The sequence below is a fragment of the Pan troglodytes genome, chromosome 5, assembly GCF_028858775.2.
Source record: "Pan troglodytes isolate AG18354 chromosome 5, NHGRI_mPanTro3-v2.0_pri, whole genome shotgun sequence".
Lineage (NCBI taxonomy): Eukaryota > Metazoa > Chordata > Mammalia > Primates > Hominidae > Pan > Pan troglodytes.
The window spans coordinates 36,718,218-36,729,301 of record NC_072403.2 but is presented as its reverse complement, the minus strand read 5'-3'; the positions used below and the strand labels follow the sequence as shown (position 1 = coordinate 36,729,301).

Here is an 11,084-nt window from a genome sequence, read left to right as displayed (position 1 = left end):
AATGATCTTAAAACTTAAATAATACTTATCTTAGCCCTGCCTAGTACAAAGTAAGCATGTAATAAGCAACAGTTATTGTTTATTGTGTAATGATCTCATCAGAATTCATTTGTGGGTATTAGTAGCCTGACCTCCTTGGAACTTGGAGGTTTCCTTTGATATTGGACAAAGTACAAAGAAAACAGTATCTTCTGTAAGGTTAGTTGTAAGAGGTTTTCTGGTAGCATACTGAATATAGGAAGAATTTCTGAAAGAACCTTTAAGAACTCTAGTGTCTCAATCCAGAAGGTAAAAATTTAATATGAAGTATTAAAAAAAAAATGCACCATGACTAACCAGGAGTACAAAGATAGCTCTATGTTTTAAAATATATTCAAATGTATCATATTCAAATATATTCAAATTTTAAAGATAGTTTTATATTTTAAAATATATTCAAATTTATCATCTCTGTAGGCCAAAGAAAATAAGCCATATGATCACCTTGATTATGATAAATGGTTCAACTGGCTAACATTTGAAAAACAATAATAATTAGAATTATCTCTCTATACTCAAAATCAATTCCATATGAATATAAATGTGGAAATTTTTTAAAGTGCCAAATGAAAACAAGGGATGAGATTAGGGAGGAAGAAAACTACTCTGTGCTTCCCGGCTTCGTCTTTGATCCTGTTCCATCCTCAGAGATTGCAGAGTAAGTAAACTGTGACAGCTCTCTCACTTTTGCATCTTGACATATTCCCCAACCTCTCTCATCTACTTGAATGCCGATTCCTTTATTGCATTCTAGGCTTTATTACATCAATTTTTCAATTCCTGCAATAACAAGATTCCATAATAAGAAAAGACTGTACTTGGCTGATTTCTTTCATAATGTACCTATTAATATTTAAGTGTGAGTTCCTTAAAGCTCTTGTGATAGGCTTCTCAAGGCATGGCAACATTCCTCACCTCTCTTCTGCTGTATGATATTATATTACTGTGTCTCTGTGATAACAATAAAGAATTTGACTGCCCTTTGTCCCTGGTTCCTAGGAGGGAAACTAAATCCTTGGAATCTCCTGAGTAATATGAGTATCTTTGTTATTCATGAGCCCCTTGGATCACATCTGGGCTTATGCTAAGAGAGAACTCACGATGGGAGGTTGGTCATCAGAAAGATCACATAATAAAAGGATTGGGCCTTAGAGCCAGCCCAACCTCGACGGAGGGTGGGAGGACTAGAGATTGCGTTCAATTCGGTGGCAAATGAGTCAACCAATTGTGCCTATGTAATGAAAACTCTGGACGCCAAAATTTGGTGGAGCTTCCTGGTTGGTGAACACATCCATGTGCCAGGAGGGTGACACAGCCTGATTCACAGAGAGAAGACACAGAAGCTCTGCATGGGAGATCCGCCCAGACCCCGCCCTACGTGTGTCTTCATTAGTCTGGTCCTCCTGATTTGTATCCATTGTAACAAGCCTGTAATCGTAAGTATAACATTCTCCTGAGTTTGGTGAGTTGTTCTAGCAAATTATCAAACCCGAGGGGGTTGTGGGTACCCCCCAGATTAGTAGCCAGTTGGTCAGAGGAGCGAGTAGCCTGGGGACCTCCACACTTGTGGCTGGCGGCGGAAGTGAGGGCAATCTCATTGGGGCTGAAACCTGTAGTTAGTGTTGTGCTGCACTATTCCAGTCCCTTATCCACCTACATTCCTGTCATTTCCTTGTCGGGGCCTTGCTGTGATGTCTCCATTTGGGTGATTTCATAAAGGTTAGAGATGAGGGAGGGCAGATTTACCTGGAGAACAAATTCCTAGGCCTTTTGATACTTTTTTTTTTTTTTTTTTTGAGACAAGGTCTCGCTCTGTTACCCAGGCTGAAGTGCAGTTGTGCAATCCAGGCTCACTGCAACCTCGCCTCCCAACCCCCACCCCCACGCTCTGGGCTCAAGCGATCCTTCCACATTAGCCTCCAGGGTAATTGGGACCACACGTGCGCACCAGCACGCCCAGTTTTTTTTGTTTTTGTTTTTGTTTTTTTTTCTATTTTCAGTAGTGAAAGGGTTGCCCAGGCTGGTCTCAAACTCCTGAGCTCAAGCAATCTGCCCCCCTCAGCCTCCCCAAAGTGCTAGTATTACAGGCATGAGCCATCGCGCCCAGCCAATATACATTCTTAACAATTTTTTACTTACCAATTCTCTGTTCTGGCTTTGTATCTCTGATTTCACTAGATTATCCCTGTTTTGGCAAACACTAACAATATTTATATAAGTTTAGCCTATATGCCTTAAAGACGTTTTCTCCTACTTCCAGAACTTTCTCAGTTGTGTGTGTGAGTACGCCTGGCTTTTCATCAAAGAGCTTTGCCGTCGTGATGCTTCCTTTTCTGTGAACACAGCAATAAATAGATTCTGCAAAACAAATGAGTGAGTAACTTTTTTTTTTTTTTTTTTGAGACAGAGTCTCGCTCTGTCACCCAGGCTGGAGTGCAGTGGAGCTATCTTGGCTCACTGCAGCCTCTGCCTCCTGGGTTTAAGTAACTATTGTACAATAGTGATCACTGCCACAAAGTCAAATATACATTGTTTATAATCTCTGAATTGAAGTACAAATTTTACTTTCTCTTTTTTTTTTTTCCTTTGGAGATGGAGTCTCCCTCTGTCACCCAGGCTAGAGTGCAGTGGCAGGATCTCAGCTCACTGCAACCTCCGCCTCCTGGGTTCAAGTGATTCTCCTGCCTCAGCCTCCCGAGTATCTGGGATTACAGGCACATGCTACCATGCCCGGCTAATTTTTTGTATTTTTAGTGGAGACGGGGTTTCACCATGTTGGGCAGGCTTGTCTCGAACCCCTGATCTCAGGTGATCCGCCTGCCTTGACCTCCCAAAGTGCTGGGATTACAGGCATGAGCCACCACACCTGGCCTTTTTTTTTTTTTTTTTTTTTAATAGAAATGGGCTTCCCCACCCACCCCCACCTGGCGTGGTGGCTCATGCCTGTAATCCCAGCACTTTAGGAGGCTGAGGGGGGCGAATCACCTGAGGTCAGGAGTTCGAGACCAGCCTGGCCAACATGGTAAAACCCCATCTCCACTAAAAATACAAAAACTTAGCCGGGCATGGTGGCACGTGCCTGTAATCCCAGCTACTCAAGAGGCTGAGGCAGGAGAATCACTTGAACCCAGGAGGCAGAGGTTGCAATGAGCTGAGACCGCGCCATTGCACTCCAGCCTGGGCAACAAGAGCAAAACTCCATCTCAAAAAGAAAAGACAAAAAAAGAAATGGGTTCTCACTATGTTGCCTAGGCTGGTCTGGAAATCCCAGGTTCAAACAATCCTCCCTCCTTGGCCTCCCAAAGTGCTATGATTACATGTGTGACCCACCATGCCCAGCTCTAAATATCTTTAATTGTAAGTGTGTAGCATTCCATACAATCCAAGCACAGTTTTATATAATGGGTTGAGCTAGATCAACAAGGTTATAGATGGCTGGTTCATGATCACCAGGTTGGTGGGTAAAATCAGCCATTAATCTCCTATGAAAGGCCAGGTACAGTGGTTCATGCTTGTAATTCCAGCACTTTGGGAGGCCAAGGCAGGTGGATCGCTTGAGCTCAGGAGCTCAAGACCAGCCTGGCCAACATGGTGAGACCCCTCTCTACTAAAATACAAAAAACTAGCCGGGCTTGGTGGTGGGCGCCTGTAGTCCCAGCTATGTGGGTGGCTATGGCAAGAGAATTGCTTGAACCCGAGAGGCGGAGGTTGCAGTGAGCCGAGATGTTGCCACACTGCACTCCAACCTAGGCTACAGTGAGGTAGGAGTTATTAAGAAATTATTTTAGGCAGATAGAGAGGAAAAAGGTCCATGGAAAATTTTTCACAGCTCTTGTCTAGCATGAAAGCCCTGGCTCTTAGACTTGGGCCAGCAACCTTTGATATGCAAATGCTAGCTGTTAGAAACTGGGTCCACCCAACATGGCTATTCCCACCTTTGTCCTCTTGCCCTTGCCCCTACATGTGCCTGGCAGCATGGCCGCCCCCACATATCCCCACGTGTGTGGAACATGACACAGCCCTAAATTTGCATATTAAAAGGCTAGGGTGGGAGGGCCAGCTTTTTCGCCGGCTACATGAATGACATGCCTGGTCAAACCAATCCCCTGAGTCCTATGCAGATCAGATACTGCCTCCTCCACCCATCGAATATAGCTGGCTGGTATTACCTAAGTGCGGGGTTCCATCTCTCGGCTTTGGAGCCCCCCTCCCTCTGTCTCTGTACAAGGGAGTTTCTTCTTTCTTTCTTCTCCCTTCTTTCTTGCCTATTAAACTCTCCGCTCCTTAAAACCACTCCACGTGTGTTCGTGTCATCTTATCTAATTCGATGTGAGACAAGAACCCTGGTGTTCCTCCACTCATCAGAGCCATATCAACAGATGGTGACTCTGTCTCAAAAAAAAAAAAAAAAAAAAACCTCTGAAAAACAGAATTTAAAACTTTAAGTGGGCAAACATCATTTTTATTTTTTTAAAAAGTCAACAAATTCTTATAAACAACATTCTTGGTCTCAAGTAACAAGTTGACAGTTTGAGCATCAGCTGCAGAAGATAAAAAAAAATTGAGGTATTTGCAAGAAGCTCTTGCTAGAAGGAATAAGAGAGGCTGAGCATTGAAGCCTGGGCCAGGTGAGCTGTCTTCCTTGCCTCCCCACGTTCCACACCCCAGACACCACTGATGGGGAGCTTAGGAGATGAGGGGTGGAAGGAGGAGGTGAGGCTGGGTTTCCTCCAGCTCAGGGATGTTGTCTTGAATCTCCTCATTGAAGGATAAGGAGGAAAGTGATGTCCCTACCAAGGCTGACAGGCTAAGGAATGGGAAAGCATCTTTGGAGGTCCCCAGGCCGACTACTGAATATCCTGCCCCAGGTGTCCAAGCTCCACAGTGTGGCTGGTGGGTGTGCCCTTGGCACCACTTTCCCCATGTGCTGAGTCTTCTGGGAAGCAGGCAGCACAAATGTGAGGACACGCTAGTGCCTCGGGGACCCTTCACTAAGACCGGCAGCTACCCCTTCCCCAACCTTTTTGCCCCTCTCTTTCAGAGATGGAGCCCATCCAGAACCCAGCTGTGCTGCTGCAAGGTACATTCTGTCTCCCTCTCTCTTTCTCTCTTTCCAGCACACCAAATTCCCTACATTCCAGGGAGGGAGTTATCTCAGTCTCCAACTGCCCCAGAGTGGTGAGCAGCATTCCACACACTCCAAGCATATAAGGAAGAAGGGCAGTAGGCTGGGGACTGGCAGAAGGAGCTCCCTGGGCAGAAGAGCCAGGAAGGTAGCTGGGTAGGAAGTAACCTGCATGGGCCCAGCCCAAGGCACTAGAAAATCAGCCTTCCCCAAATAATCACAGAGGCTTCCAAACGTGCCCCACCCCTTCAAGCTCCCTTCCCAGGGCTCTGCTGCTCCCTCTCACTTTCTCTTGCTCTTTTTCCTTCCCACTCTAAGTGTCCTACTTCCATCTTCTTCCCATCTCTTTGTCTCTTTCTTCCCTCTCGGGCCCACCTTTGGCTTTTCTAGGCTTTGATAAAGAGTTTCCTGAGGCTCACCACCGGCAGCTGAAATCTGGTCTCCTCTTCCTGCCTCTGCTTGCCTCCGTGGACTCCTAGACATGCTCCTTGAGCTTGTGGGCAGGCATCTCAGCACAGCTGTGGGATCTGGGCCTCAGAGACCCCCAACTAGCCTGTGCCTAGAATCGTATTTCAATAGAATGATTTCTTTTGAATCTTATTGATGCAGAACTTTGTTCCTTAAACCCTAAAACCAGGTTCTTGTCACACAAGCAGGAAAAGCTAGGAACGCAGACGCATTGAAGGGTGAGGGGAACAGAATTTATTGGGTGAAAAAGGAAAAGAAGAAAAGAAAAACTCTCAGCAAAGCAAGAAGAGTTCCTGCCAACAGCACCCCCACCCCCAGACTGATTCCAGGCTACACACAAGAACTGAAGAGGCCAGGCTCCTCCCCAACTGCACATGGCACGAACTTCCCGTGGCTCCACCCCCTTCTCCCAAGTGCATAGGCAGGTCAGAGATTCTCTGGGGACCCTTTCCCTTATCTACCTCCTGCATCTATCAATATGGTGAAACCCTGTCTCCACGAAAATTATGAAAGTTAACTGGGCCTGGTGGTGCATGGATGTGGTCCCAGCTACTTGAAAGGCTGAGGTTGGAGAATCACCTGAGCCCGGGAGGTTGAGGCTGCAGTGAGCTGTGATTGCACCACTGCACTCCAGCCTGGGTGACAGAGTGAGACCGTGTCTCAAAAATAAATTTAAAAATAAAATAAAAATAAAGAGTTGCAGCCTACAATGTACCATTTGGACTAGTGGGAAGCATAGCCTCTGGCAGAGCCTAGAGAAGGAACTTTGAGGGACGGGGAGGAATAAGAAAGGAATTTACTCTGACTGGGTTGGCCAAGTATACATATTCAACAGGTTACAGAAGGAGCTATGAATATTCATGAAAGTGGTCCTGAAGCACATATACTGAATAAACTAGTATATTGCATACGACCCATGTGCACCTTAGGGTGGAGACTTAGCATTTAAATGTATTACAGCTGGCCAGGCGCGGTGGCTTACACCTGTAATCCCAGCACTTTGGGAGGCTGAGGCAGATGGATCATGAGGTCAGGAGATCGAGGCCATCCTGGCTAACAGGGTGAAACCCCGTCTCTACTAAAAATACAAAAAAAATTAGCCGGGCATGGTAGCGGGTGCCTGTAGTCCCAGCTACTCGGGAGGCTGAGGCAAGAGAATGGCATGAACCTGGGAGGCAGAGCTTGCAGTGAGTCGAGATCGCACCACTGCACTCCAGCCTGAGCGATAGTGAGACTCCGTCTCAAAAAAAAATTAATTAATTAAAAAAAATAAATGTATTACAATTAGGTCTTATACATCAAAAGGTCTTTTCAGGACACAAGCGAACTCAAGTATGCAGCATCTGTAAACCAGCCAGAACCAGTCCATGGTCAGTAGTTTTCTTATCAGGAGAAGGTTACTGAAATCAGTCTCGTGTTCAATCCAAGCTGTAGTTTTGGCTGATGGACGATCTGCAAGCTGTTTTAATCTTGCTTATCTCAAGGCCAATGTTTGTTTGGCTGCTAGAGAAAAATTAAAACCTTGTGGCAGAACACTTTTTCTTTAAGTGCAGGGGTGTGTGACTTAACCCTGACCTGCCATGGCCTTAAGTCTTGTTTATAGCTTGGTCTTTCATTGGCTCAAATACTTTGTTCTGTCAGTCTTATGATCTCTGGTTTATTAATGCTGGTCAGTGGTTGTCTAAACCACAAAAGGGATGAGGTATGATGAGGCGTGTCTGACCTCCCATCCTCTCCTGGCTGGGAACTCAGTTTTTAAGGTTTCTCTGGGGTCCCCTTGGCCAAGAGGGGGTCCATTAAGTCAACTGGGGGGCTTAGGATTTTATTTTCAGTTTACAAAATTATCTCACTATAGTCTCTCAAAAGGAGTCTGTGTTCTTCCCTGAAAGAAAGCTGACATCCCCTGCTGCTGGGGGTTAAGGGTGGCAGGGTCACACATAAACCAGGTGTCAGAAGGGCTGTGGGCAGAGGCCGGAGCAGCCTGATTAAGGTGGGAAACCCCAGGGTTGTTCTTGATAATGAACTGAGGTGGAAAGGGAGAAAGGCAGTTGTTTTGTGAATCCACTGGAGACACTGAGCAGCGGACAGAAAGCAGATGTCAGGGAGTGGGAACCGGGGAGCTGAGTGGGTCCATCCTAAAAGGGGCAGCTCTGAGGCGTTCCTAACCTTTTAGTGCTGCAGGCCTTGTAGCCAAACTTTGTGCCCTACCCACTTGTCCTCTAAGGTTGCCATTCAGATGGCTCCGCCTTTAAGCCCCTGACACTGTTGAGGACTTACCCTAGTCACAGGAGCACTACCCATGGGTAGGGCAGGCTAGAAATGTCAGTGCCCTGGGGGCAGCCCTCAAGTGAAATGGGATTTGGTGAAGAAATGCCCCAGCTTCCTCAAGGGTAGGACGACTCCGAGGCATGCTCTATACAGTAGTCTCTTGAAGGTCCCAGTGGGATTGAGCCAAGGAGTTCATTAAGTTCATTGCTCATCGATGCACCCCATGCTGGCTTCTGCCCTTTCCTGTCTACTTTATCAATTATGCCAGGGATTTCCTCTCTAATAACCTCCTTGCTTCAAATCTTTGTCTCCAGATCTGCTTCTGAAGGAAACTAACCTAAAACAGACCCCTTTGGCAATTTGTGAAAGCTGCTGTACTTCTGAGAATAATGGTGGGGTTTTGTTTTTTGTTTGTTTGTTTTGAAACAAGGTTTTGCTGTGTTGCCCAGGATGGAGTGCATTGTCATGATCATAGCTCACTGCAGCCTCCACCTCCTGAGTTCAAGAGATCCTGCTGCCTCAGCTTCCTGAGTAGCTGGGACTACAGGTGCAGGTCACCACACCCGGCAGAATAGTGTTTTAAATGTATAAAATAAAATAGATAATGATAGATGCAGGAGACAGATAAAGGGGAGGGTCCCTGGAGAATCACCTGCCTGCACACTGGGAAAATGGGGTGGAGCCACGGGAAGTTCGTGCCGAGTGTGCAGTGGTCGGGGAGGAGCCTGGCCTCTTCAGCTACTGTGTGTGGCCTGGAATCAATCTGTGGAGTGGGGACCTGTTGGCAGGAACCCCCCTTGCTCTTTGCTGAGAGGTTTTTCTTTTCTTCTTTTCCTTTTTCACCCAAAAAATTCCATTCCTCTCACCCTTCAAAGTGTCTGCCTGCTTAACTTTTCCTGGTCATGTGACAAGAACCCAGTTTTAGCTGAACTGAGGAGCAAAGTTCTGCATCAGTATTGCCAGGCTGGTCTCGAACTCCTGGGTTCAAGCGATCCACCCACCTCAGCCTCCCAAAGTGCTGGGACTGCAGATGTGAGCCACAATGCCCAGTCAGCAGTAACTCTTTAAAAGAAATAAAGCTCTCCTTTCCAAATTTATGATTTTTCTTTTCTTTCTTTTCTTTTTTTTTTTTTTAAGAGACAGGGTCTCACTCTGTCGCCCTGGCTGGAGTAAATAGCTCCCTGCAGCCTCAAACTACTGGGATCCACTTCAGCCTCCTGAGTAGGTAGGACTACAGGCGTGTGCCAGCACACCTAGCTAATTTTTATTTATTTATTTATTTATTTATTGGTAAAGAAAGGGTCTCACTATGTTGCCCAGGCTGGTCTCGAACTCTTACCCTCAAGCAGTCCTCCCACCTCCACCTACCAAAGCGCAGGGATCACAGGCAAGAGCCACTGTCTGCCCAGCCTAAAGTTGTGATTTTTAAGTTAACATATCATTGTCAAATTAATTTGTGTTTTCTGTTTTTTCCTCACCTAACCCTGCCTCCCTCCCACTCTTCGCACCACCCTGCACTTCCAAGCCAAGAGAAAGGACTTTGTGCTCCTTCACCTCAGAAACCTGAACTCAGAATTTCCTTGTAGACACTTTTCAGGCCTTTGTTTGCTGGAGACTGGAGTTCCCTGAGAGGATTAAGGGTGTGGTGGGGAGTGTCTAAAGGAGCCCAGTGCCTTGAGGGCAGCCAAGAAGACAGAGGCCCTGTACTGGATACCAGCTGAGGTAGGTGGATCCCTGTGGGGTGGAGACCATCCCCAGCTCCACAGCCCCAGGCATGTCAAGGGCTATCATCAAGGCCTCAGAGGAGACCAGCTGCCTGGGGCACCTCAGGAAGCTGTACCCTGACACCTGGACTCCAGAGTCCACAAATATATCTGTACCCAAACCAGTGGGCAAGCAAAGAAGCCCTTGCCTTTGGGAGACCTCAGGATGTTGACCATGAGAACATCATGGATGGGCGCGGTGGCTCGCTCCTGTAATCCCAGCACTTTGGGAGGCCAAGGCAGGTGGATCACCTGAGGTTAGGAGTTCGAGACCAGCCTGGCCAACATGGTAAAACCCTGTCTCTACTAAAAATACAGAAATTAGCCAGGCACAGTGGCAGGTGCCTGTAATCCCAGCTACTCGGGCGGCTGAGGCAGGAGAATCACTTGAACCTGGGAGGCAGAGGTTGCAGTGAGCCAAGATCATATCACTGTGCTCCAGCTTGGGCAACAAGACAGAAACTCCATCTCGAAAAAAAAAAAAAAGAAAAGAAATCATGGACTCCAAAAGGCCTGAAGTGGAGAGTCCTGAAGCCATCTCAGACCATGAGGCCACCCTAAGGGTAGAAGGAAGCACACTAAGATGACAGGAACAGAAGACAGGAGCCTGGGTCCATCATGCCAGGGAGCCTCCACACCTGCCCTGGACGTTTCATCTCAGACCTCGTGGACAAAGCAGAGAAATAAATATCTACCTTGTTTAAGCCACTTATTTTCAATTTTTGGTTTCAAGCAGGCTTTTCATGAAGGTCCCAGTCTGACAGCATTAATTGGTGGGCTAGAATTTGTGGACGGTTTCCATGTATGTATTCTGCAAAACCATCCATAAGAAAGAGTTGAACAAGTCTTGGGACTAGCTAGAGAAGTGGGCAAAGAAAGAGAGGAAGTGGCCGGGTGCGGTGGCTCACGCCTGTAATCCCAGCACTTTGGGATGCTCAGGCAGGCAGATCACGAGATCAAGAGATTGAGACCATCCTGGCCAACATGGTGAAACCCCGTCTCTACTGAAAATACAAAAATTAGCTGGGCATGATGCCATGCGCCTGTAGTCCAAGCTACTCGGGAGGCGGAGGCAGGAGAATCACTTGAACCCTGGAGGCAGAGGTTGCAGTGTGCCAAGATCGTGCCACCGCTCTCCCGCCTAGCAACAGAGTGAGAATTCCGTCTCAAAAAAAAAAAAAGAGAGAGAGAGAGGAAGTAGCCTCTCCACTGCCCCTGCCATGCCTAGAAGGTTCCCCAGCATAAGAAGAGATTATTTGCATCTCAAACAGCACAATAGGCAGCCTGCTGGGTGGCCGGGGAAACTGTCCAAGACAGGACCGTACCAGAGGCCTTTTCTTGTCCTTTGAATATTTCAACTTCTGTTCAGGAAGGCTTGGGCTTTCCCAGGACAAAATAATTTTTAACATTTTATTTGTCTT

General features: G+C 46.9%; 1 long non-coding RNA gene across 4 annotated transcripts; it reads left to right on the top strand.

Annotated features, from left to right (window-relative positions):
- The first annotated feature begins 984 nt into the window (after window positions 1-984).
- LOC134810286 (uncharacterized) lies at window positions 985-10,682 on the top strand. 4 transcript variants are annotated; one of them, XR_010157955.1, is made up of 5 exons: window positions 985-1,475; window positions 2,300-2,412; window positions 5,081-5,119; window positions 9,038-9,125; window positions 9,426-10,682. It is a non-coding gene; the product is annotated as an uncharacterized LOC134810286 (long non-coding RNA). The 4 variants fall into 4 exon arrangements; XR_010157957.1 differs by lacking the exon at window positions 5,081-5,119 and having other exon boundaries at window positions 1,019-1,475; XR_010157956.1 differs by lacking the exons at window positions 9,038-9,125; window positions 9,426-10,682 and adding an exon at window positions 5,821-5,974 and having other exon boundaries at window positions 1,030-1,475.
- The last annotated feature ends 402 nt before the right edge of the window (window positions 10,683-11,084 follow it).